Source organism: Heptranchias perlo, chromosome 2 (genome assembly GCF_035084215.1).
Source record: "Heptranchias perlo isolate sHepPer1 chromosome 2, sHepPer1.hap1, whole genome shotgun sequence".
Classification (NCBI taxonomy): domain Eukaryota; kingdom Metazoa; phylum Chordata; class Chondrichthyes; order Hexanchiformes; family Hexanchidae; genus Heptranchias; species Heptranchias perlo.
In genome coordinates this window covers 104,340,780-104,366,257 of record NC_090326.1, presented here as the reverse complement: position 1 = coordinate 104,366,257, position 25,478 = coordinate 104,340,780, and the positions used below count along the sequence as shown (strand labels likewise).

Here is a 25,478-nt window from a genome sequence, read left to right as displayed (position 1 = left end):
GAGTAACTTTCAAAAGGGAATTGGATAAATACTTGAAGTGGAAGAATTTGCAGGGCTATGGGGAAAGAGCAGGGGAGTGACACTAATTGGATAGCTCTTTCAAAGAGCCGGTACGAAGGGCTGGATTGTGATTCGATGATTCTATGAAAGCTCTGAAAAGCAAGCTGGCAACAGAGGACGGTTTAAAAACCAGGCACACCGTGGAGTATAGTTTTGCCAGATCGGAGCAGAGTGGCGCAGCGGCAGCGTGCTGGGCCCATAACCCAGAGGTCAATGGATCGAAACCATTCTCTGCTAGCAGTGTGATTAACTTTTTCACCGCACTTTCATTTGATGTCCACAATCAACGTTGCGAGGCTGCAAGACACTTCGCAAAGGGTGAAGTCATGGCAACTGGTCGTGTGGGGACTTCCTGCAGTCCACTTGCAAAGTCAAGACAGTCGGATGTGAAGGCTCAGAAGAGAAAGCTGGCCAAGTGTGTGGTTTGACAGCTAGGGGGCAGTGTTGGCACTCAAGTTCGATTGCTCACAAGCTCAGTATCACTGTGTTTCTAACAGTTTTTGCCGGTATATTTGCAGTTACCTGACAACCACGAAAAGAGGAGGGCGGAAATGGACTTGTGGCACGATAATATGATGACAACTGGTAGTATGTGGACTGCCTGCATCAATTTACAAAGTAAAGATTACCTGATGGGAAGGCTACAAAGACAAAGGTGGAGGAGGGAGTCCTGGACAAAGCAGGTGGAGGGCTTCAACAAGACCATGCTGGCAAGCAGAGTGGTACAGCAGTAGTCACCCATAGCGCTGCAGTGATCAGATTGAAACTATTCTCTGCCCGTAGTCAGGTGAGCTTTTTCAAAGTGCTTGTTTGCGTAATTCTAAAAAGTGGTGTGAAAAGCAAAAGAAGTGATGTCCTTGCAAAGAGAAGAAATTTGTGTTAGCTTTGCAGGGCATTGTGAGGTTGAGAGTGAAACTGACTGGCAGAAAAGTTGATCAGGAGAACATGTGAAGCAAATATTAGCAGTATATTTGTAGGTGGGTGAGCAAATTGCTGTTGAGAATCAATGGAGGAAGGTTGGGTGAGATTTCTGGGAGGATGAAATGATGGCAGCTAGCCGTATGTGAATGGCTGCATCAATTTGCAAAGTTGCGATGATCTGAATGAACGAGAAAGGTGGCAATAGAGGGTGGTTTGCAAGCCAGACCCAGCGAAATAGTGCACTCTTATGTCTGAGCAGAGTGGCGCAGCGGAAGCGTGCTGGGCCCATAACCCAGAGGTCAATGGATCGAAACCATTCTCTGCTAGCATCAAGATCAATTTTTTCACAACTCATTCGATTTCTGTCCACAATCAAAGCAGCGAGGCTGAGAGGCATTGAGCAAAGGGTCAAGTGATGGCAACGAGTGGTGTGGGGAATTGCTGCAATCCATTTGCAAAGTGAAGATCGTCTTATGTGTGGAGCAGAGAAGGTTAAGGGGAGATTTGATCGAGGTGTTCAAAGTCATGCAGGGTTTTGTTAGAGTAAATAAGGAGAAACTGCTTCCAGTGGCAGAAGGGTCGATAACCAGAGGACACAGATTTCAGGGAATTGAGGCGACATGAGGTAAACAATTTTACGCAGCGAGTTGTTATGATCGGGAATGCACTGCCTGAAATGCTGGTGGAAGCAGATTCAAGAGTAACTTTCAAAAGGGAATTGGATAAATACTTGAAGTGGAAGAATTTGCAGGGCTATGGGGAAAGAGCAGGGGAGTGACACTAATTGGATAGCTCTTTCAAAGAGCCGGTACGAAGGGCTGGATTGTGATTCGATGATTCTATGAAAGCTCTGAAAAGCAAGCTGGCAACAGAGGACGGTTTAAAAACCAGGCACACCGTGGAGTATAGTTTTGTCAGATCGGAGCAGAGTGGCGCAGCGGCAGCGTGCTGGGCCCATAACCCAGAGGTCAATGGATCGAAACCATTCTCTGCTAGCAGTGTGATTAACTTTTTCACCGCACTTTCATTTGATGTCCACAATCAACGTTGCGAGGCTGCAAGACACTTCGCAAAGGGTGAAGTCATGGCAACTGGTCGTGTGGGGACTTCCTGCAGTCCACTTGCAAAGTCAAGACAGTCGGATGTGAAGGCTCAGAAGAGAAAGCTGGCCAAGTGTGTGGTTTGACAGCTAGGGGGCAGTGTTGGCACTCAAGTTCGATTGCTCACAAGCTCAGTATCACTGTGTTTCTAACAGTTTTTGCCGGTATATTTGCAGTTGCCTGACAACCACGAAAAGAGGAGGGCGGAAATGGACTTGTGGCACGATAATATGGTGACAACTGGTAGTATGTGGACTGCCTGCATCAATTTACAAAGTAAAGATTACCTGATGGGAAGGCTACAAAGACAAAGGTGGAGGAGGGAGTCCTGGACAAAGCAGGTGGAGGGCTTCAACAAGACCATGCTGGCAAGCAGAGTGGTACAGCAGTAGTCACCCATAGCGCTGCAGTGATCAGATTGAAACTATTCTCTGCCCGTAGTCAGGTGAGCTTTTTCAAAGTGCTTGTTTGCGTAATTCTAAAAAGTGGTGTGAAAAGCAAAAGAAGTGATGTCCTTGCAAAGAGAAGAAATTTGTGTTAGCTTTGCAGGGCATTGTGAGGTTGAGAGTGAAACTGACTGGCAGAAAAGTTGATCAGGAGAACATGTGAAGCAAATATTAGCAGTATATTTGTAGGTGGGTGAGCAAATTGCTGTTGAGAATCAATGGAGGAAGGTTGGGTGAGATTTCTGGGAGGATGAAAGGATGGCAGCGAGCCGTATGTGAATGGCTGCATCAATTTGCAAAGTTGCGATGATCTGAATGAACGAGAAAGGTGGCAATAGAGGGTGGTTTGCAAGCCAGACCCAGCGAAATAGTGCAGTCTTATGTCTGAGCAGAGTGGCGCAGCGGAAGCGTGCTGGGCCCATAACCCAGAGATCAATGGATCGAAACCCTTCTCTGCTAGCATCAAGATCAATTTTTTCACAACTCATTCGATTTCTGTCCACAATCAAAGCAGCGAGGCTGAGAGGCATTGAGCAAAGGGTCAAGTGATGGCAACGAGTGGTGTGGGGAATTGCTGCAATCCATTTGCAAAGTGAAGATCGTCTTATGTGTGGAGCAGAGAAGGTTAAGGGGAGATTTGATCGAGGTGTTCAAAGTCATGCAGGGTTTTGTTAGAGTAAATAAGGAGAAACTGCTTCCAGTGGCAGAAGGGTCGATAACCAGAGGACACAGATTTCAGGGAATTGAGGCGACATGAGGTAAACAATTTTACGCAGCGAGTTGTTATGATCGGGAATGCACTGCCTGAAATGCTGGTGGAAGCAGATTCAAGAGTAACTTTCAAAAGGGAATTGGATAAATACTTGAAGTGGAAGAATTTGCAGGGCTATGGGGAAAGAGCAGGGGAGTGACACTGATTGGATAGCTCTTTCAAAGAGCCGGTACGAAGGGCTGGATTGTGATTCTATGATTCTATGAAAGCTCTGAAAAGCAAGCTGGCAACAGAGGACGGTTTAAAAACCAGGCACACCGTGGAGTATAGTTTTGCCAGATAGGAGCAGAGTGGCGCAGCGGCAGCGTGCTGGGCCCATAACCCAGAGGTCAATGGATCGAAACCATTCTCTGCTAGCAGTGTGATTAACTTTTTCACCGCACTTTCATTTGATGTCCACAATCAACGTTGCGAGGCTGCAAGACACTTCGCAAAGGGTGAAGTCATGGCAACTGGTCGTGTGGGTACTTCCTGCAGTCCACTTGCAAAGTCAAGACAGTCGGATGTGAAGGCTCAGAAGAGAAAGCTGGCCAAGTGTGTGGTTTGACAGCTAGGGGGCAGTGTTGGCACTCAAGTTCGATTGCTCACAAGCTCAGTATCACTGTGTTTCTAACAGTTTTTGCCGGTATATTTGCAGTTACCTGACAACCACGAAAAGAGGAGGGCGGAAATGGACTTGTGGCACGATAATATGATGACAACTGGTAGTATGTGGACTGCCTGCATCAATTTACAAAGTAAAGATTACCTGATGGGAAGGCTACAAAGACAAAGGTGGAGGAGGGAGTCCTGGACAAAGCAGGTGGAGGGCTTCAACAAGACCATGCTGGCAAGCAGAGTGGTACAGCAGTAGTCACCCATAGCGCTGCAGTGATCAGATTGAAACTATTCTCTGCCCGTAGTCAGGTGAGCTTTTTCAAAGTGCTTGTTTGCGTAATTCTAAAAAGTGGTGTGAAAAGCAAAAGAAGTGATGTCCTTGCAAAGAGAAGAAATTTGTGTTAGCTTTGCAGGGCATTGTGAGGTTGAGAGTGAAACTGACTGGCAGAAAAGTTGATCAGGAGAACATGTGAAGCAAATATTAGCAGTATATTTGTAGGTGGGTGAGCAAATTGCTGTTGAGAATCAATGGAGGAAGGTTGGGTGAGATTTCTGGGAGGATGAAATGATGGCAGCGAGCCGTATGTGAATGGCTGCATCAATTTGCAAAGTTGCGATGATCTGAATGAACGAGAAAGGTGGCAATAGAGGGTGGTTTGCAAGCCAGACCCAGCGAAATAGTGCACTCTTATGTCTGAGCAGAGTGGCGCAGCGGAAGCGTGCTGGGCCCATAACCCAGAGGTCAATGGATCGAAACCATTCTCTGCTAGCATCAAGATCAATTTTTTCACAACTCATTCGATTTCTGTCCACAATCAAAGCAGCGAGGCTGAGAGGCATTGAGCAAAGGGTCAAGTGATGGCAACGAGTGGTGTGGGGAATTGCTGCAATCCATTTGCAAAGTGAAGATCGTCTTCTGTGTGGAGCAGAGAAGGTTAAGGGGAGATTTGATCGAGGTGTTCAAAGTCATGCAGGGTTTTGTTAGAGTAAATAAGGAGAAACTGCTTCCAGTGGCAGAAGGGTCGATAACCAGAGGACACAGATTTCAGGGAATTGAGGCGACATGAGGTAAACAATTTTACGCAGCGAGTTGTTATGATCGGGAATGCACTGCCTGAAATGCTGGTGGAAGCAGATTCAAGAGTAACTTTCAAAAGGGAATTGGATAAATACTTGAAGTGGAAGAATTTGCAGGGCTATGGGGAAAGAGCAGGGGAGTGACACTAATTGGATAGCTCTTTCAAAGAGCCGGTACGAAGGGCTGGATTGTGATTCGATGATTCTATGAAAGCTCTGAAAAGCAAGCTGGCAACAGAGGACGGTTTAAAAACCAGGCACACCGTGGAGTATAGTTTTGCCAGATCAGAGCAGAGTGGCGCAGCGGCAGCGTGCTGGGCCCATAACCCAGAGGTCAATGGATCGAAACCATTCTCTGCTAGCAGTGTGATTAACTTTTTCACCGCACTTTCATTTGATGTCCACAATCAACGTTGCGAGGCTGCAAGACACTTCGCAAAGGGTGAAGTCATGGCAACTGGTCGTGTGGGTACTTCCTGCAGTCCACTTGCAAAGTCAAGACAGTCGGATGTGAAGGCTCAGAAGAGAAAGCTGGCCAAGTGTGTGGTTTGACAGCTAGGGGGCAGTGTTGGCACTCAAGTTCGATTGCTCACAAGCTCAGTATCACTGTGTTTCTAACAGTTTTTGCCGGTATATTTGCAGTTACCTGACAACCACGAAAAGAGGAGGGCGGAAATGGACTTGTGGCACGATAATATGATGACAACTGGTAGTATGTGGACTGCCTGCATCAATTTACAAAGTAAAGATTACCTGATGGGAAGGCTACAAAGACAAAGGTGGAGGAGGGAGTCCTGGACAAAGCAGGTGGAGGGCTTCAACAAGACCATGCTGGCAAGCAGAGTGGTACAGCAGTAGTCACCCATAGCGCTGCAGTGATCAGATTGAAACTATTCTCTGCCCGTAGTCAGGTGAGCTTTTTCAAAGTGCTTGTTTGCGTAATTCTAAAAAGTGGTGTGAAAAGCAAAAGAAGTGATGTCCTTGCAAAGAGAAGAAATTTGTGTTAGCTTTGCAGGGCATTGTGAGGTTGAGAGTGAAACTGACTGGCAGAAAAGTTGATCAGGAGAACATGTGAAGCAAATATTAGCAGTATATTTGTAGGTGGGTGAGCAAATTGCTGTTGAGAATCAATGGAGGAAGGTTGGGTGAGATTTCTGGGAGGATGAAATGATGGCAGCTAGCCGTATGTGAATGGCTGCATCAATTTGCAAAGTTGCGATGATCTGAATGAACGAGAAAGGTGGCAATAGAGGGTGGTTTGCAAGCCAGACCCAGCGAAATAGTGCACTCTTATGTCTGAGCAGAGTGGCGCAGCGGAAGCGTGCTGGGCCCATAACCCAGAGGTCAATGGATCAAAACCATTCTCTGCTAGCATCAAGATCAACTTTTTCACAACTCATTCGATTTCTGTCCACAATCAAAGCAGCGAGGCTGAGAGGCATTGAGCAAAGGGTCAAGTGATGGCAACGAGTGGTGTGGGGAATTGCTGCAATCCATTTGCAAAGTGAAGATCGTCTTATGTGTGGAGCAGAGAAGGTTAAGGGGAGATTTGATCGAGGTGTTCAAAGTCATGCAGGGTTTTGTTGGAGTAAATAAGGAGAAACTGCTTCCAGTGGCAGAAGGGTCGATAACCAGAGGACACAGATTTCAGGGAATTGAGGCGACATGAGGTAAACAATTTTACGCAGCGAGTTGTTATGATCGGGAATGCACTGCCTGAAATGCTGGTGGAAGCAGATTCAAGAGTAACTTTCAAAAGGGAATTGGATAAATACTTGAAGTGGAAGAATTTGCAGGGCTATGGGGAAAGAGCAGGGGAGTGACACTAATTGGATAGCTCTTTCAAAGAGCCGGTACGAAGGGCTGGATTGTGATTCGATGATTCTATGAAAGCTCTGAAAAGCAAGCTGGCAACAGAGGACGGTTTAAAAACCAGGCACACCGTGGAGTATAGTTTTGCCAGATCGGAGCAGAGTGGCGCAGCGGCAGCGTGCTGGGCCCATAACCCAGAGGTCAATGGATCGAAACCATTCTCTGCTAGCAGTGTGATTAACTTTTTCACCGCACTTTCATTTGATGTCCACAATCAACGTTGCGAGGCTGCAAGACACTTCGCAAAGGGTGAAGTCATGGCAACTGGTCGTGTGGGGACTTCCTGCAGTCCACTTGCAAAGTCAAGACAGTCGGATGTGAAGGCTCAGAAGAGAAAGCTGGCCAAGTGTGTGGTTTGACAGCTAGGGGGCAGTGTTGGCACTCAAGTTCGATTGCTCACAAGCTCAGTATCACTGTGTTTCTAACAGTTTTTGCCGGTATATTTGCAGTTACCTGACAACCACGAAAAGAGGAGGGCGGAAATGGACTTGTGGCACGATAATATGATGACAACTGGTAGTATGTGGACTGCCTGCATCAATTTACAAAGTAAAGATTACCTGATGGGAAGGCTACAAAGACAAAGGTGGAGGAGGGAGTCCTGGACAAAGCAGGTGGAGGGCTTCAACAAGACCATGCTGGCAAGCAGAGTGGTACAGCAGTAGTCACCCATAGCGCTGCAGTGATCAGATTGAAACTATTCTCTGCCCGTAGTCAGGTGAGCTTTTTCAAAGTGCTTGTTTGCGTAATTCTAAAAAGTGGTGTGAAAAGCAAAAGAAGTGATGTCCTTGCAAAGAGAAGAAATTTGTGTTAGCTTTGCAGGGCATTGTGAGGTTGAGAGTGAAACTGACTGGCAGAAAAGTTGATCAGGAGAACATGTGAAGCAAATATTAGCAGTATATTTGTAGGTGGGTGAGCAAATTGCTGTTGAGAATCAATGGAGGAAGGTTGGGTGAGATTTCTGGGAGGATGAAATGATGGCAGCTAGCCGTATGTGAATGGCTGCATCAATTTGCAAAGTTGCGATGATCTGAATGAACGAGAAAGGTGGCAATAGAGGGTGGTTTGCAAGCCAGACCCAGCGAAATAGTGCACTCTTATGTCTGAGCAGAGTGGCGCAGCGGAAGCGTGCTGGGCCCATAACCCAGACGTCAATTGGTCGAAACAATTCTCTGCTAGCATCAAGATCAATTTTTTCACAACTCATTCGATTTCTGTCCACAATCAAAGCAGCGAGGCTGAGAGGCATTGAGCAAAGGGTCAAGTGATGGCAACGAGTGGTGTGGGGAATTGCTGCAATCCATTTGCAAAGTGAAGATCGTCTTATGTGTGGAGCAGAGAAGGTTAAGGGGAGATTTGATCGAGGTGTTCAAAGTCATGCAGGGTTTTGTTAGAGTAAATAAGGAGAAACTGCTTCCAGTGGCAGAAGGGTCGATAACCAGAGGACACAGATTTCAGGGAATTGAGGCGACATGAGGTAAACAATTTTACGCAGCGAGTTGTTATGATCGGGAATGCACTGCCTGAAATGCTGGTGGAAGCAGATTCAAGAGTAACTTTCAAAAGGGAATTGGATAAATACTTGAAGTGGAAGAATTTGCAGGGCTATGGGGAAAGAGCAGGGGAGTGACACTAATTGGATAGCTCTTTCAAAGAGCCGGTACGAAGGGCTGGATTGTGATTCGATGATTCCATGAAAGCTCTGAAAAGCAAGCTGGCAACAGAGGACGGTTTAAAAACCAGGCACACCGTGGAGTATAGTTTTGCCAGATCGGAGCAGAGTGGCGCAGCGGCAGCGTGCTGGGCCCATAACCCAGAGGTCAATGGATCGAAACCATTCTCTGCTAGCAGTGTGATTAACTTTTTCACCGCACTTTCATTTGATGTCCACAATCAACGTTGCGAGGCTGCAAGACACTTCGCAAAGGGTGAAGTCATGGCAACTGGTAGTGTGGGGACTTCCTGCAGTCCACTTGCAAAGTCAAGACAGTCGGATGTGAAGGCTCAGAAGAGAAAGCTGGCCAAGTGTGTGGTTTGACAGCTAGGGGGCAGTGTTGGCACTCAAGTTCGATTGCTCACAAGCTCAGTATCACTGTGTTTCTAACAGTTTTTGCCGGTATATTTGCAGTTACCTGACAACCACGAAAAGAGGAGGGCGGAAATGGACTTGTGGCACGATAATATGATGACAACTGGTAGTATGTGGACTGCCTGCATCAATTTACAAAATAAAGATTACCTGATGGGAAGGCTACAAAGACAAAGGTGGAGGAGGGAGTCCTGGACAAAGCAGGTGGAGGGCTTCAACAAGACCATGCTGGCAAGCAGAGTGGTACAGCAGTAGTCACCCATAGCGCTGCAGTGATCAGATTGAAACTATTCTCTGCCCGTAGTCAGGTGAGCTTTTTCAAAGTGCTTGTTTGCGTAATTCTAAAAAGTGGTGTGAAAAGCAAAAGAAGTGATGTCCTTGCAAAGAGAAGAAATTTGTGTTAGCTTTGTAGGGCATTGTGAGGTTGAGAGTGAAACTGACTGGCAGAAAAGTTGATCAGGAGAACATGTGAAGCAAATATTAGCAGTATATTTGTAGGTGGGTGAGCAAATTGCTGTTGAGAATCAATGGAGGAAGGTTGGGTGAGATTTCTGGGAGGATGAAATGATGGCAGCTAGCCGTATGTGAATGGCTGCATCAATTTGCAAAGTTGCGATGATCTGAATGAACGAGAAAGGTGGCAATAGAGGGTGGTTTGCAAGCCAGACCCAGCGAAACAGTGCACTATTATGTCTGAGCAGAGTGGCGCAGCGGAAGCGTGCTGGGCCCATAACCCAGAGGTCAATGGATCGAAACCATTCTCTGCTAGCATCAAGATGAACTTTTTCACAACTCATTCGATTTCTGTCCACAATCAAAGCAGCGAGGCTGAGAGGCATTGAGCAAAGGGTCAAGTGATGGCAACGAGTGGTGTGGGGAATTGCTGCAATCCATTTGCAAAGTGAAGATCGTCTTTTGTGTGGAGCAGAGAAGTTTAAGGGGAGATTTGATCGAGGTGTTCAAAGTCATGCAGGGTTTTGTTAGAGTAAATAAGGAGAAACTGCTTCCAGTGGCAGAAGGGTCGATAACCAGAGGACACAGATTTCAGGGAATTGAGGCGACATGAGGTAAACAATTTTACGCAGCGAGTTGTTATGATCGGGAATGCACTGCCTGAAATGCTGGTGGAAGCAGATTCAAGAGTAACTTTCAAAAGGGAATTGGATAAATACTTGAAGTGGAAGAATTTGCAGGGCTATGGGGAAAGAGCAGGGGAGTGACACGAATTGGATAGCTCTTTCAAAGAGCCGGTACGAAGGGCTGGATTGTGATTCGATGATTCCATGAAAGCTCTGAAAAGCAAGCTGGCAACAGAGGACGGTTTAAAAACCAGGCACACCGTGGAGTATAGTTTTGCCAGATCGGAGCAGAGTGGCGCAGCGGCAGCGTGCTGGGCCCATAACCCAGAGGTCAATGGATCGAAACCATTCTCTGCTAGCAGTGTGATTAACTTTTTCACCGCACTTTCATTTGATGTCCACAATCAACGTTGCGAGGCTGCAAGACACTTCGCAAAGGGTGAAGTCATGGCAACTGGTCGTGTGGGGACTTCCTGCAGTCCACTTGCAAAGTCAAGACAGTCGGATGTGAAGGCTCAGAAGAGAAAGCTGGCCAAGTGTGTGGTTTGACAGCTGGGGGGCAGTGTTGGCACTCAAGTTCGATTGCTCACAAGCTCAGTATCACTGTGTTTCTAACAGTTTTTGCCGGTATATTTGCAGTTACCTGACAACCACGAAAAGAGGAGGGCGGAAATGGACTTGTGGCACGATAATATGATGACAACTGGTAGTATGTGGACTGCCTGCATCAATTTACAAAGTAAAGATTACCTGATGGGAAGGCTACAAAGACAAAGGTGGCGGAGGGAGTCCTGGACAAAGCAGGTGGAGGGCTTCAACAAGACCATGCTGGCAAGCAGAGTGGTACAGCAGTAGTCACCCATAGCGCTGCAGTGATCAGATTGAAACTATTCTCTGCCCGTAGTCAGGTGAGCTTTTTCAAAGTGCTTGTTTGCGTAATTCTAAAAAGTGGTGTGAAAAGCAAAAGAAGTGATGTCCTTGCAAAGAGAAGAAATTTGTGTTAGCTTTGCAGGGCATTGTGAGGTTGAGAGTGAAACTGACTGGCAGAAAAGTTGATCAGGAGAACATGTGAAGCAAATATTAGCAGTATATTTGTAGGTGGGTGAGCAAATTGCTGTTGAGAATCAATGGAGGAAGGTTGGGTGAGATTTCTGGGAGGATGAAATGATGGCAGCGAGCCGTATGTGAATGGCTGCATCAATTTGCAAAGTTGCGATGATCTGAATGAACGAGAAAGGTGGCAATAGAGGGTGGTTTGCAAGCCAGACCCAGCGAAATAGTGCACTCTTATGTCTGAGCAGAGTGGCGCAGCGGAAGCGTGCTGGGCCCATAACCCAGAGGTCAATGGATCGAAACCATTCTCTGCTAGCATCAAGATCAATTTTTTCACAACTCATTCGATTTCTGTCCACAATCAAAGCAGCGAGGCTGAGAGGCATTGAGCAAAGGGTCAAGTGATGGCAACGAGTGGTGTGGGGAATTGCTGCAATCCATTTGCAAAGTGAAGATCGTCTTATGTGTGGAGCAGAGAAGGTTAAGGGGAGATTTGATCGAGGTGTTCAAAGTCATGCAGGGTTTTGTTAGAGTAAATAAGGAGAAACTGCTTCCAGTGGCAGAAGGGTCGATAACCAGAGGACACAGATTTCAGGGAATTGAGGCGACATGAGGTAAACAATTTTACGCAGCGAGTTGTTATGATCGGGAATGCACTGCCTGAAATGCTGGTGGAAGCAGATTCAAGAGTAACTTTCAAAAGGGAATTGGATAAATACTTGAAGTGGAAGAATTTGCAGGGCTATGGGGAAAGAGCAGGGGAGTGACACTAATTGGATAGCTCTTTCAAAGAGCCGGTACGAAGGGCTGGATTGTGATTCGATGATTCCATGAAAGCTCTGAAAAGCAAGCTGGCAACAGAGGACGGTTTAAAAACCAGGCACACCGTGGAGTATAGTTTTGCCAGATCGGAGCAGAGTGGAGCAGCGGCAGCATGCTGGGCCCATAACCCAGAGGTCAATGGATCGAAACCATTCTCTGCTAGCAGTGTGATTAACTTTTTCACCGCACTTTCATTTGATGTCCACAATCAACGTTGCGAGGCTGCAAGACACTTCGCAAAGGGTGAAGTCATGGCAACTGGTCGTGTGGGGACTTCCTGCAGTCCACTTGCAAAGTCAAGACAGTCGGATGTGAAGGCTCAGAAGAGAAAGCTGGCCAAGTGTGTGGTTTGACAGCTAGGGGGCAGTGTTGGCACTCAAGTTCGATTGCTCACAAGCTCAGTATCACTGTGTTTCTAACAGTTTTTGCCGGTATATTTGCAGTTATCTGACAACCACGAAAAGAGGAGGGCGGAAATGGACTTGTGGCACGATAATATGATGACAACTGGTAGTATGTGGACTGCCTGCATCAATTTACAAAGTAAAGATTACCTGATGGGAAGGCTACAAAGACAAAGGTGGAGGAGGGAGTCCTGGACAAAGCAGGTGGAGGGCTTCAACAAGACCATGCTGGCAAGCAGAGTGGTACAGCAGTAGTCACCCATAGCGCTGCAGTGATCAGATTGAAACTATTCTCTGCCCGTAGTCAGGTGAGCTTTTTCAAAGTGCTTGTTTGCGTAATTCTAAAAAGTGGTGTGAAAAGCAAAAGAAGTGATGTCCTTGCAAAGAGAAGAAATTTGTGTTAGCTTTGCAGGGCATTGTGAGGTTGAGAGTGAAACTGACTGGCAGAAAAGTTGATCAGGAGAACATGTGAAGCAAATATTAGCAGTATATTTGTAGGTGGGTGAGCAAATTGATGTTGAGAATCAATGGAGGAAGGTTGGGTGAGATTTCTGGGAGGATGAAATGATGGCAGCTAGCCGTATGTGAATGGCTGCATCAATTTGCAAAGTTGCGATGATCTGAATGAACGAGAAAGGTGGCAATAGAGGGTGGTTTGCAAGCCAGACCGAGCGAAATAGTGCACTCTTATGTCTGAGCAGAGTGGCGCAGCGGAAGCGTGCTGGGCCCATAACCCAGAGGTCAATGGATCGAAACCATTCTCTGCTAGCATCAAGATCAATTTTTTCACAACTCATTCGATTTCTGTCCACAATCAAAGCAGCGAGGCTGAGAGGCATTGAGCAAAGGGTCAAGTGATGGCAACGAGTGGTGTGGGGAATTGCTGCAATCCATTTGCAAAGTGAAGATCGTCTTATGTGTGGAGCAGAGAAGGTTAAGGGGAGATTTGATCGAGGTGTTCAAAGTCATGCAGGGTTTTGTTAGAGTAAATAAGGAGAAACTGCTTCCAGTGGCAGAAGGGTCGATAACCAGAGGACACAGATTTCAGGGAATTGAGGCGACATGAGGTAAACAATTTTACGCAGCGAGTTGTTATGATCGGGAATGCACTGCCTGAAATGCTGGTGGAAGCAGATTCAAGAGTAACTTTCAAAAGGGAATTGGATAAATACTTGAAGTGGAAGAATTTGCAGGGCTATGGGGAAAGAGCAGGGGAGTGACACTAATTGGATAGCTCTTTCAAAGAGCCGGTACGAAGGGCTGGATTGTGATTCGATGATTCCATGAAAGCTCTGAAAAGCAAGCTGGCAACAGAGGACGGTTTAAAAACCAGGCACACCGTGGAGTATAGTTTTGCCAGATTGGAGCAGAGTGGAGCAGCGGCAGCATGCTGGGCCCATAACCCAGAGGTCAATGGATCGAAACCATTCTCTGCTAGCAGTGTGATTAACTTTTTCACCGCACTTTCATTTGATGTCCACAATCAACGTTGCGAGGCTGCAAGACACTTCGCAAAGGGTGAAGTCATGGCAACTGGTCGTGTGGGGACTTCCTGCAGTCCACTTGCAAAGTCAAGACAGTCGGATGTGAAGGCTCAGAAGAGAAAGCTGGCCAAGTGTGTGGTTTGACAGCTAGGGGGCAGTGTTGGCACTCAAGTTCGATTGCTCACAAGCTCAGTATCACTGTGTTTCTAACAGTTTTTGCCGGTATATTTGCAGTTATCTGACAACCACGAAAAGTGGAGGGCGGAAATGGACTTGTGGCACGATAATATGATGACAACTGGTAGTATGTGGACTGCCTGCATCAATTTACAAAGTAAAGATTACCTGATGGGAAGGCTACAAAGACAAAGGTGGAGGAGGGAGTCCTGGACAAAGCAGGTGGAGGGCTTCAACAAGACCATGCTGGCAAGCAGAGTGGTACAGCAGTAGTCACCCATAGCGCTGCAGTGATCAGATTGAAACTATTCTCTGCCCGTAGTCAGGTGAGCTTTTTCAAAGTGCTTGTTTGCGTAATTCTAAAAAGTGGTGTGAAAAGCAAAAGAAGTGATGTCCTTGCAAAGAGAAGAAATTTGTGTTAGCTTTGCAGGGAATTGTGAGGTTGAGAGTGAAACTGACTGGCAGAAAAGTTGATCAGGAGAACATGTGAAGCAAATATTAGCAGTATATTTGTAGGTGGGTGAGCAAATTGCTGTTGAGAATCAATGGAGGAAGGTTGGGGGAGATTTCTGGGAGGATGAAATGATGGCAGCTAACCGTATGTGAATGGCTGCATCAATTTGCAAAGTTGCGATGATCTGAATGAACGAGAAAGGTGGCAATAGAGGGTGGTTTGCAAGCCAGACCGAGCGAAATAGTGCACTCTTATGTCTGAGCAGAGTGGCGCAGCGGAAGCGTGCTGGGCCCATAACCCAGAGGTCAATGGATCGAAACCATTCTCTGCTAGCATCAAGATCAATTTTTTCACAACTCATTCGATTTCTGTCCACAATCAAAGCAGCGAGGCTGAGAGGCATTGAGCAAAGGGTCAAGTGATGGCAACGAGTGGTGTGGGGAATTGCTGCAATCCATTTGCAAAGTGAAGATCGTCTTATGTGTGGAGCAGAGAAGGTTAAGGGGAGATTTGATCGAGGTGTTCAAAGTCATGCAGGGTTTTGTTAGAGTAAATAAGGAGAAACTGCTTCCAGTGGCAGAAGGGTCGATAACCAGAGGACACAGATTTCAGGGAATTGAGGCGACATGAGGTAAACAATTTTACGCAGCGAGTTGTTATGATCGGGAATGCACTGCCTGAAATGCTGGTGGAAGCAGATTCAAGAGTAACTTTCAAAAGGGAATTGGATAAATACTTGAAGTGGAAGAATTTGCAGGGCTATGGGGAAAGAGCAGGGGAGTGACACTAATTGGATAGCTCTTTCAAAGAGCCGGTACGAAGGGCTGGATTGTGATTCTGTGATTCTATGAAAGCTCTGAAAAGCAAGCTGGCAACAGAGGACGGTTTAAAAACCAGGCACACCGTGGAGTATAATTTTGCAAGATCGGAGCAGAGTGGCGCAGCGGCAGCGTGCTCGGCCCATAACCCAGAGGTCAATGGATCGAAACCATTCTCTGCTAGCAGTGTGATTAACTTTTTCACCGCACTTTCATTTGATGTCCACAATCAACGTTGCGAGGCTGCAAGACACTTCGCAAAGGGTGAAGTCATGGCAACTGGTCGTGTGGGGACTTCCTGCAGTCCACTTGCAAAGTCAAGACAGTCGGATGTGAAGGCTCAGAAGAGAAAGCTGGCCAAGTGCGTGGTTTGACAGCTAGGGGGCAGTGTTGGCACTCAAGTTCGATTGCTCACAAGCTCAGTATCACTGTGTTTCTAACAGTTTTTGCCGGTATATTTGCAGTTACCTGACAACCACGAAAAGAGGAGGGCGGAAATGGACTTGTGGCACGATAATATGATGACAACTGGTAGTATGTGGACTGCCTGCATCAATTTACAAAGTAAAGATTACCTGATGGGAAGGCTACAAAGACAAAGGTGGAGGAGGGAGTCCTGGACAAAGCAGGTGGAGGGCTTCAACAAGACCATGCTGGCAAGCAGAGTGGTACAGCAGTAGTCACCCATAGCGCTGCAGTGATCAGATTGAAACTATTCTCTGCCCGTAGTCAGGTGAGCTTTTTCAAAGTGCTTGTTTGCGTAATTCTAAAAAGTGGTGTGAAAAGCAAAAGAAGTGATGTCCTTGCAAAGAGAAGAAATTTGTGTTAGCTTTGCAGGGCATTGTGAGGTTGAGAGTGAAACTGACTGGCAGAAAAGTTGATCAGGAGAACATGTGAAGCAAATATTAGCAGTATATTTGTAGGTGGGTGAGCAAATTGCTGTTGAGAATCAATGGAGGAAGGTTGGGTGTGATTTCTGGGAGGATGAAATGATGGCAGCGAGCCGTATGTGAATGGCTGCATCAATTTGAAAAGTTGCGATGATCTGAATGAACGAGAAAGGTGGCAATAGAGGGTGGTTTGCAAGCCAGACCCAGCGAAATAGTGCACTCTTATGTCTGAGCAGAGTGGCGCAGCGGAAGCGTGCTGGGCCCATAACCCAGAGGTCAATGGATCGAAACCATTCTCTGCTAGCATCAAGATCAATTTTTTCACAACTCATTCGATTTCTGTCCACAATCAAAGCAGCGAGGCTGAGAGGCATTGAGCAAAGGGTCAAGTGATGGCAACGAGTGGTGTGGGGAATTGCTGCAATCCATTTGCAAAGTGAAGATCGTCTTATGTGTGGAGCAGAGAAGGTTAAGGGGAGATTTGATCGAGGTGTTCAAAGTCATGCAGGGTTTTGTTAGAGTAAATAAGGAGAAACTGCTTCCAGTGGCAGAAGGGTCGATAACCAGAGGACACAGATTTCAGGGAATTGAGGCGACATGAGGTAAACAATTTTACGCAGCGAGTTGTTATGATCGGGAATGCACTGCCTGAAATGCTGGTGGAAGCAGATTCAAGAGTAACTTTCAAAAGGGAATTGGATAAATACTTGAAGTGGAAGAATTTGCAGGGCTATGGGGAAAGAGCAGGGGAGTGACACTAATTGGATAGCTCTTTCAAAGAGCCGGTACGAAGGGCTGGATTGTGATTCGATGATTCTATGAAAGCTCTGAAAAGCAAGCTGGCAACAGAGGACGGTTTAAAAACCAGGCACACCGTGGAGTATAATTTTGCCAGATCGGAGCAGAGTGGCGCAGCGGCAGCGTGCTGGGCCCATAACCCAGAGGTCAATGGATCGAAACCATTCTCTGCTAGCAGTGTGATTAACTTTTTCACCGCACTTTCATTTGATGTCCACAATCAACGTTGCGAGGCTGCAAGACACTTCGCAAAGGGTGAAGTCATGGCAACTGGTCGTGTGGGGACTTCCTGCAGTCCACTTGCAAAGTCAAGACAGTCGGATGTGAAGGCTCAGAAGAGAAAGCTGGCCAAGTGTGTGGTTTGACAGCTAGGGGGCAGTGTTGGCACTCAAGTTCGATTGCTCACAAGCTCAGTATCACTGTGTTTCTAACAGTTTTTGCCGGTATATTTGCAGTTACCTGACAACCACGAAAAGAGGAGGGCGGAAATGGACTTGTGGCACGATAATATGATGACAACTGGTAGTATGTGGACTGCCTGCATCAATTTACAAAGTAAAGATTACCTGATGGGAAGGCTACAAAGACAAAGGTGGAGGAGGGAGTCCTGGACAAAGCAGGTGGAGGGCTTCAACAAGACCATGCTGGCAAGCAGAGTGGTACAGCAGTAGTCACCCATAGCGCTGCAGTGATCAGATTGAAACTATTCTCTGCCCGTAGTCAGGTGAGCTTTTTCAAAGTGCTTGTTTGCGTAATTCTAAAAAGTGGTGTGAAAAGCAAAAGAAGTGATGTCCTTGCAAAGAGAAGAAATTTGTGTTAGCTTTGCAGGGCATTGTGAGGTTGAGAGTGAAACTGACTGGCAGAAAAGTTGATCAGGAGAACATGTGAAGCAAATATTAGCAGTATATTTGTAGGTGGGTGAGCAAATTGCTGTTGAGAATCAATGGAGGAAGGTTGGGTGAGATTTCTGGGAGGATGAAATGATGGCAGCTAGCCGTATGTGAATGGCTGCATCAATTTGCAAAGTTGCGATGATCTGAATGAACGAGAAAGGTGGCAATAGAGGGTGGTTTGCAAGCCAGACCCAGCGAAATAGTGCACTCTTATGTCTGAGCAGAGTGGCGCAGCGGAAGCGTGCTGGGCCCATAACCCAGAGGTCAATGGGTCGAAACCATTCTCTGCTAGCATCAAGATCAATTTTTTCACAACTCATTCGATTTCTGTCCACAATCAAAGCAGCGAGGCTGAGAGGCATTGAGCAAAGGGTCAAGTGATGGCAACGAGTGGTGTGGGGAATTGCTGCAATCCATTTGCAAAGTGAAGATCGTCTTATGTGTGGAGCAGAGAAGGTTAAGGGGAGATTTGATCGAGGTGTTCAAAGTCATGCAGGGTTTTGTTAGAGTAAATAAGGAGAAACTGCTTCCAGTGGCAGAAGGGTCGATAACCAGAGGACACAGATTTCAGGGAATTGAGGCGACATGAGGTAAACAATTTTACGCAGCGAGTTGTTATGATCGGGAATGCACTGCCTGAAATGCTGGTGGAAGCAGATTCAAGAGTAACTTTCAAAAGGGAATTGGATAAATACTTGAAGTGGAAGAATTTGCAGGGCTATGGGGAAAGAGCAGGGGAGTGACACTAATTGGATAGCTCTTTCAAAGAGCCGGTACGAAGGGCTGGATTGTGATTCGATGATTCTATGAAAGCTCTGAAAAGCAAGCTGGCAACAGAGGACGGTTTAAAAACCAGGCACACCGTGGAGTATAGTTTTGCCAGATCGGAGCAGAGTGGCGCAGCGGCAGCGTGCTGGGCCCATAACCCAGAGGTCAATGGATCGAAACCATTCTCTGCTAGCAGTGTGATTAACTTTTTCACCGCACTTTCATTTGATGTCCACAATCAACGTTGCGAGGCTGCAAGACACTTCGCAAAGGGTGAAGTCATGGCAACTGGTCGTGTGGGGACTTCCTGCAGTCCACTTGCAAAGTCAAGACAGTCGGATGTGAAGGCTCAGAAGAGAAAGCTGGCCAAGTGTGTGGTTTGACAGCTAGGGGGCAGTGTTGGCACTCAAGTTCGATTGCTCACAAGCTCAGTATCACTGTGTTTCTAACAGTTTTTGCCGGTATATTTGCAGTTACCTGACAACCACGAAAAGAGGAGGGCGGAAATGGACTTGTGGCACGATAATATGATGACAACTGGTAGTATGTGGACTGCCTGCATCAATTTACAAAGTAAAGATTACCTGATGGGAAGGCTACAAAGACAAAGGTGGAGGAGGGAGTACTGGACAAAGCAGGTGGAGGGCTTCAACAAGACCATGCTGGCAAGCAGAGTGGTACAGCAGTAGTCACCCATAGCGCTGCAGTGATCAGATTGAAACTATTCTCTGCCCGTAGTCAGGTGAGCTTTTTCAAAGTGCTTGTTTGCGTAATTCTAAAAAGTGGTGTGAAAAGCAAAAGAAGTGATGTCCTTGCAAAGAGAAGAAATTTGTGTTAGCTTTGCAGGGCATTGTGAGGTTGAGAGTGAAACTGACTGGCAGAAAAGTTGATCAGGAGAACATGTGAAGCAAATATTAGCAGTATATTTGTAGGTGGGTGAGCAAATTGCTGTTGAGAATCAATGGAGGAAGGTTGGGTGAGATTTCTGGGAGGATGAAATGATGGCAGCTAGCCGTATGTGAATGGCTGCATCAATTTGCAAAGTTGCGATGATCTGAATGAACGAGAAAGGTGGCAATAGAGGGTGGTTTGCAAGCCAGACCCAGCGAAATAGTGCACTCTTATGTCTGAGCAGAGTGGCGCAGCGGAAGCGTGCTGGGCCCAGAACCCAAAAGTCAATGGATCGAAACCATTCTCTGCTAGCATCAAGATCAACTTTTTCACAACTCATTCGATTTCTGTCCACAATCAAAGCAGCGAGGCTGAGAGGCATTGAGCAAAGGGTCAAGTGATGGCAACGAGTGGTGTGGGGAATTGCTGCAATCCATTTGCAAAGTGAAGATCGTCTTATGTGTGGAGAAGAGAAGGTTAAGGGGAGATTTGATCGAGGTGTTCAAAGTCATGCAGGGTTTTGTTAGAGTAAATAAGGAGAAACTGCTTCCAGTGGCAGAAGGGTCGATAACCAGAGGACACAGATTTCAGGGAATTGAGGCGACATGAGGTAAACAATTTTACGCAGCGAGTTGTTATGATCGGGAATGCACTGCCTGAAATGCTGGTGGAAGCAGATTCAAGAGTAACTTTCAAAAGGGAATTGGATAAATACTTGAAGTGGAAGAATTTGCAGGGCTATGGGGAAAGAGCAGGGGAGTGACACTAATTGGATAGCTCTTTCAAAGAGCCGGTACGAAGGGCTGGATTGTGATTCGATGATTCTATGAAAGCTCTGAAAAGCAAGCTGGCAACAGAGGACGTTTTAAAAACCAGGCACACCGTGGAGTATAGTTTTGCCAGATCGGAGCAGAGTGGCGCAGCGGCAGCGTGCTGGGCCCATAACCCAGAGGTCAATGGATCGAAACCATTCTCTGCTAGCAGTGTGATTAACTTTTTCACCGCACTTTCATTTGATGTCCACAATCAACGTTGCGAGGCTGCAAGACACTTCGCAAAGGGTGAAGTCATGGCAACTGGTCGTGTGGGGACTTCCTGCAGTCCACTTGCAAAGTCAAGACAGTCGGATGTGAAGGCTCAGAAGAGAAAGCTGGCCAAGTGTGTGGTTTGACAGCTAGGGGGCAGTGTTGGCACTCAAGTTCGATTGCTCACAAGCTCAGTATCACTGTGTTTCTAACAGTTTTTGCCGGTATATTTGCAGTTACCTGACAACCACGAAAAGAGGAGGGCGGAAATGGACTTGTGGCACGATAATATGATGACAACTGGTAGTATGTGGACTGCCTGCATCAATTTACAAAGTAAAGATTACCTGATGGGAAGGCTACAAAGACAAAGGTGGAGGAGGGAGTCCTGGACAAAGCAGGTGGAGGGCTTCAACAAGACCATGCTGGCAAGCAGAGTGGTACAGCAGTAGTCACCCATAGCGCTGCAGTGATCAGATTGAAACTATTCTCTGCCCGTAGTCAGGTGAGCTTTTTCAAAGTGCTTGTTTGCGTAATTCTAAAAAGTGGTGTGAAAAGCAAAAGAAGTGATGTCCTTGCAAAGAGAAGAAATTTGTGTTAGCTTTGCAGGGCATTGTGAGGTTGAGAGTGAAACTGACTGGCAGAAAAGTTGATCAGGAGAACATGTGAAGCAAATATTAGCAGTATATTTGTAGGTGGGTGAGCAAATTGCTGTTGAGAATCAATGGAGGAAGGTTGGGGGAGATTTCTGGGAGGATGAAATGATGGCAGCTAGCCGTATGTGAATGGCTGCATCAATTTGCAAAGTTGCGATGATCTGAATGAACGAGAAAGGTGGCAATAGAGGGTGGTTTGCAAGCCAGACCCAGCGAAATAGTGCACTCTTATGTCTGAGCAGAGTGGCGCAGCGGAAGCGTGCTGGGCCCATAACCCAGAGATCAATGGGTCGAAACCATTTTCTGCTAGCATCAAGATCAATTTTTTCACAACTCATTCGATGTCTGTCCACAATCAAAGCAGCGAGGCTGAGAGGCATTGAGCAAAGGGTCAAGTGATGGCAACGAGTGGTGTGGGGAATTGCTGCAATCCATTTGCAAAGTGAAGATCGTCTTATGTGTGGAGCAGAGAAGGTTAAGGGGAGATTTGATCGAGGTGTTCAAAGTCATGCAGGGTTTTGTTAGAGTAAATAAGGAGAAACTGCTTCCAGTGGCAGAAGGGTCGATAACCAGAGGACACAGATTTCAGGGAATTGAGGCGACATGAGGTAAACAATTTTACGCAGCGAGTTGTTATGATCGGGAATGCACTGCCTGAAATGCTGGTGGAAGCAGATTCAAGAGTAACTTTCAAAAGGGAATTGGATAAATACTTGAAGTGGAAGAATTTGCAGGGCTATGGGGAAAGAGCAGGGGAGTGACACTAATTGGATAGCTCTTTCAAAGAGCCGGTACGAAGGGCTGGATTGTGATTCGATGATTCTATGAAAGCTCTGAAAAGCAAGCTGGCAACAGAGGACGGTTTAAAAACCAGGCACACCGTGGAGTATAGTTTTGCCAGATCGGAGCAGAGTGGCGCAGCGGCAGCGTGCTGGGCCCATAACCCAGAGGTCAATGGATCGAAACCATTCTCTGCTAGCAGTGTGATTAACTTTTTCACCGCACTTTCATTTGATGTCCACAATCAACGTTGCGAGGCTGCAAGACACTTCGCAAAGGGTGAAGTCATGGCAACTGGTCGTGTGGGGACTTCCTGCAGTCCACTTGCAAAGTCAAGACAGTCGGATGTGAAGGCTCAGAAGAGAAAGCTGGCCAAGTGTGTGGTTTGACAGCTAGGGGGCAGTGTTGGCACTCAAGTTCGATTGCTCACAAGCTCAGTATCACTGTGTTTCTAACAGTTTTTGCCGGTATATTTGCAGTTACCTGACAACCACGAAAAGAGGAGGGCGGAAATGGACTTGTGGCACGATAATATGATGACAACTGGTAGTATGTGGACTGCCTGCATCAATTTACAAAGTAAAGATTACCTGATGGGAAGGCTACAAAGACAAAGGTGGAGGAGGGAGTCCTGGACAAAGCAGGTGGAGGGCTTCAACAAGACCATGCTGGCAAGCAGAGTGGTACAGCAGTAGTCACCCATAGCGCTGCAGTGATCAGATTGAAACTATTCTCTGCCCGTAGTCAGGTGAGCTTTTTCAAAGTGCTTGTTTGCGTAATTCTAAAAAGTGGTGTGAAAAGCAAAAGAAGTGATGTCCTTGCAAAGAGAAGAAATTTGTGTTAGCTTTGTAGGGCATTGTGAGGTTGAGAGTGAAACTGACTGGCAGAAAAGTTGATCAGGAGAACATGTGAAGCAAATATTAGCAGTATATTTGTAGGTGGGTGAGCAAATTGCTGTTGAGAATCAATGGAGGAAGGTTGGGTGAGATTTCTGGGAGGATGAAATGATGGCAGCTAGCCGTATGTGAATGGCTGCATCAATTTGCAAAGTTGCGATGATCTGAATGAACGAGAAAGGTGGCAATAGAGGGTGGTTTGCAAGCCAGACCCAGCGAAACAGTGCACTCTTATGTCTGAGCAGAGTGGCGCAGCGGAAGCGTGCTGGGCCCATAACCCAGAGGTCAATGGATCAAAACCATTCTCTGCTAGCATCAAGATCAACTTTTTCACAACTCATTCGATTTCTGTCCACAATCAAAGCAGCGAGGCTGAGAGGCATTGAGCAAAGGGTCAAGTGATGGCAACGAGTGGTGTGGGGAATTGCTGCAATCCATTTGCAAAGTGAAGATCGTCTTATGTGTGGAGCAGAGAAGGTTAAGGGGAGATTTGATCGAGGTGTTCAAAGTCATGCAGGGTTTTGTTAGAGTAAATAAGGAGAAACTGCTTCCAGTGGCAGAAGGGTCGATAACCAGAGGACACAGATTTCAGGGAATTGAGGCGACATGAGGTAAACAATTTTACGCAGCGAGTTGTTATGATCGGGAATGCACTGCCTGAAATGCTGGTGGAAGCAGATTCAAGAGTAACTTTCAAAAGGGAATTGGATAAATACTTGAAGTGGAAGAATTTGCAGGGCTATGGGGAAAGAGCAGGGGAGTGACACTAATTGGATAGCTCTTTCAAAGAGCCGGTACGAAGGGCTGGATTGTGATTCTATGATTCTATGAAAGCTCTGAAAAGCAAGCTGGCAACAGAGGACGGTTTAAAAACCAGGCACACCGTGGAGTATAGTTTTGCCAGATCGGAGCAGAGTGGCGCAGCGGCAGCGTGCTGGGCCCATAACCCAGAGGTCAATGGATCGAAACCATTCTCTGCTAGCAGTGTGATTAACTTTTTCACCGCACTTTCATTTGATGTCCACAATCAACGTTGCGAGGCTGCAAGACACTTCGCAAAGGGTGAAGTCATGGCAACTGGTCGTGTGGGGACTTCCTGCAGTCCACTTGCAAAGTCAAGACAGTCGGATGTGAAGGCTCAGAAGAGAAAGCTGGCCAAGTGTGTGGTTTGACAGCTAGGGGGCAGTGTTGGCACTCAAGTTCGATTGCTCACAAGCTCAGTATCACTGTGTTTCTAACAGTTTTTGCCGGTATATTTGCAGTTACCTGACAACCACGAAAAGAGGAGGGCGGAAATGGACTTGTGGCACGATAATATGATGACAACTGGTAGTATGTGGACTGCCTGCATCAATTTACAAAGTAAAGATTACCTGATGGGAAGGCTACAAAGACAAAGGTGGAGGAGGGAGTCCTGGACAAAGCAGGTGGAGGGCTTCAACAAGACCATGCTGGCAAGCAGAGTGGTACAGCAGTAGTCACCCATAGCGCTGCAGTGATCAGATTGAAACTATTCTCTGCCCGTAGTCAGGTGAGCTTTTTCAAAGTGCTTGTTTGCGTAATTCTAAAAAGTGGTGTGAAAAGCAAAAGAAGTGATGTCCTTGCAAAGAGAAGAAATTTGTGTTAGCTTTGCAGGGCATTGTGAGGTTGAGAGTGAAACTGACTGGCAGAAAAGTTGATCAGGAGAACATGTGAAGCAAATATTAGCAGTATATTTGTAGGTGGGTGAGCAAATTGCTGTTGAGAATCAATGGAGGAAGGTTGGGTGAGATTTCTGGGAGGATGAAATGATGGCAGCTAGCCGTATGTGAATGGCTGCATCAATTTGCAAAGTTGCGATGATCTGAATGAACGAGAAAGGTGGCAATAGAGGGTGGTTTGCAAGCCAGACCCAGCGAAATAGTGCACTCTTATGTCTGAGCAGAGTGGCGCAGCGGAAGCTTGCTGGGCCCATAACCCAGAGGTCAATGGATCGAAACCATTCTCTGCTAGCATCAAGATCAATTTTTTCACAACTCATTCGATTTCTGTCCACAATCAAAGCAGCGAGGCTGAGAGGCATTGAGCAAAGGGTCAAGTGATGGCAACGAGTGGTGTGGGGAATTGCTGCAATCCATTTGCAAAGTGAAGATCGTCTTCTGTGTGGAGCAGAGAAGGTTAAGGGGAGATTTGATCGAGGTGTTCAAAGTCATGCAGGGTTTTGTTAGAGTAAATAAGGAGAAACTGCTTCCAGTGGCAGAAGGGTCGATAACCAGAGGACACAGATTTCAGGGAATTGAGGCGACATGAGGTAAACAATTTTACGCAGCGAGTTGTTATGATCGGGAATGCACTGCCTGAAATGCTGGTGGAAGCAGATTCAAGAGTAACTTTCAAAAGGGAATTGGATAAATACTTGAAGTGGAAGAATTTGCAGGGCTATGGGGAAAGAGCAGGGGAGTGACACTAATTGGATAGCTCTTTCAAAGAGCCGGTACGAAGGGCTGGATTGTGATTCGATGATTCTATGAAAGCTCTGAAAAGCAAGCTGGCAACAGAGGACGGTTTAAAAACCAGGCACACCGTGGAGTATAGTTTTGCCAGATCGGAGCAGAGTGGCACAGCGGCAGCGTGCTGGGCCCATAACCCAGAGGTCAATGGATCGAAACCATTCTCT

The 25,478-nt window shown here is 46.6% G+C and overlaps 19 non-coding genes across 19 annotated transcripts; all 19 read left to right on the top strand.

Moving 5' to 3' along the window:
• Nucleotides 1-225: 225 nt before the first annotated feature.
• trnam-cau (transfer RNA methionine (anticodon CAU)) lies at nucleotides 226-297 on the top strand. Its single transcript has one exon. It is a non-coding gene; the product is annotated as a tRNA-Met (tRNA).
• A 938-nt stretch (nucleotides 298-1,235) lies between these two features.
• trnam-cau (transfer RNA methionine (anticodon CAU)) lies at nucleotides 1,236-1,307 on the top strand. The gene has a single exon. It is a non-coding gene; the product is annotated as a tRNA-Met (tRNA).
• A 597-nt stretch (nucleotides 1,308-1,904) lies between these two features.
• Nucleotides 1,905-1,976, top strand: trnam-cau (transfer RNA methionine (anticodon CAU)). The gene has a single exon. It is a non-coding gene; the product is annotated as a tRNA-Met (tRNA).
• Nucleotides 1,977-3,583: 1,607 nt separating this feature from the next.
• trnam-cau (transfer RNA methionine (anticodon CAU)) lies at nucleotides 3,584-3,655 on the top strand. Its single transcript has one exon. It is a non-coding gene; the product is annotated as a tRNA-Met (tRNA).
• A 938-nt stretch (nucleotides 3,656-4,593) lies between these two features.
• trnam-cau (transfer RNA methionine (anticodon CAU)) lies at nucleotides 4,594-4,665 on the top strand. Its single transcript has one exon. It is a non-coding gene; the product is annotated as a tRNA-Met (tRNA).
• A 597-nt stretch (nucleotides 4,666-5,262) lies between these two features.
• Nucleotides 5,263-5,334, top strand: trnam-cau (transfer RNA methionine (anticodon CAU)). The gene has a single exon. It is a non-coding gene; the product is annotated as a tRNA-Met (tRNA).
• Nucleotides 5,335-6,941: 1,607 nt separating this feature from the next.
• trnam-cau (transfer RNA methionine (anticodon CAU)) lies at nucleotides 6,942-7,013 on the top strand. Its single transcript has one exon. It is a non-coding gene; the product is annotated as a tRNA-Met (tRNA).
• Nucleotides 7,014-8,620: 1,607 nt separating this feature from the next.
• On the top strand, nucleotides 8,621-8,692 carry trnam-cau (transfer RNA methionine (anticodon CAU)). Its single transcript has one exon. It is a non-coding gene; the product is annotated as a tRNA-Met (tRNA).
• Nucleotides 8,693-9,630: 938 nt separating this feature from the next.
• On the top strand, nucleotides 9,631-9,702 carry trnam-cau (transfer RNA methionine (anticodon CAU)). The gene has a single exon. It is a non-coding gene; the product is annotated as a tRNA-Met (tRNA).
• A 597-nt stretch (nucleotides 9,703-10,299) lies between these two features.
• On the top strand, nucleotides 10,300-10,371 carry trnam-cau (transfer RNA methionine (anticodon CAU)). Its single transcript has one exon. It is a non-coding gene; the product is annotated as a tRNA-Met (tRNA).
• Nucleotides 10,372-11,309: 938 nt separating this feature from the next.
• trnam-cau (transfer RNA methionine (anticodon CAU)) lies at nucleotides 11,310-11,381 on the top strand. The gene has a single exon. It is a non-coding gene; the product is annotated as a tRNA-Met (tRNA).
• A 1,607-nt stretch (nucleotides 11,382-12,988) lies between these two features.
• On the top strand, nucleotides 12,989-13,060 carry trnam-cau (transfer RNA methionine (anticodon CAU)). Its single transcript has one exon. It is a non-coding gene; the product is annotated as a tRNA-Met (tRNA).
• Nucleotides 13,061-14,667: 1,607 nt separating this feature from the next.
• Nucleotides 14,668-14,739, top strand: trnam-cau (transfer RNA methionine (anticodon CAU)). The gene has a single exon. It is a non-coding gene; the product is annotated as a tRNA-Met (tRNA).
• Nucleotides 14,740-16,346: 1,607 nt separating this feature from the next.
• On the top strand, nucleotides 16,347-16,418 carry trnam-cau (transfer RNA methionine (anticodon CAU)). The gene has a single exon. It is a non-coding gene; the product is annotated as a tRNA-Met (tRNA).
• Nucleotides 16,419-17,015: 597 nt separating this feature from the next.
• trnam-cau (transfer RNA methionine (anticodon CAU)) lies at nucleotides 17,016-17,087 on the top strand. The gene has a single exon. It is a non-coding gene; the product is annotated as a tRNA-Met (tRNA).
• A 1,607-nt stretch (nucleotides 17,088-18,694) lies between these two features.
• On the top strand, nucleotides 18,695-18,766 carry trnam-cau (transfer RNA methionine (anticodon CAU)). Its single transcript has one exon. It is a non-coding gene; the product is annotated as a tRNA-Met (tRNA).
• Nucleotides 18,767-20,373: 1,607 nt separating this feature from the next.
• trnam-cau (transfer RNA methionine (anticodon CAU)) lies at nucleotides 20,374-20,445 on the top strand. Its single transcript has one exon. It is a non-coding gene; the product is annotated as a tRNA-Met (tRNA).
• A 1,607-nt stretch (nucleotides 20,446-22,052) lies between these two features.
• On the top strand, nucleotides 22,053-22,124 carry trnam-cau (transfer RNA methionine (anticodon CAU)). Its single transcript has one exon. It is a non-coding gene; the product is annotated as a tRNA-Met (tRNA).
• Nucleotides 22,125-23,731: 1,607 nt separating this feature from the next.
• Nucleotides 23,732-23,803, top strand: trnam-cau (transfer RNA methionine (anticodon CAU)). The gene has a single exon. It is a non-coding gene; the product is annotated as a tRNA-Met (tRNA).
• Nucleotides 23,804-25,478: the final 1,675 nt, after the last annotated feature.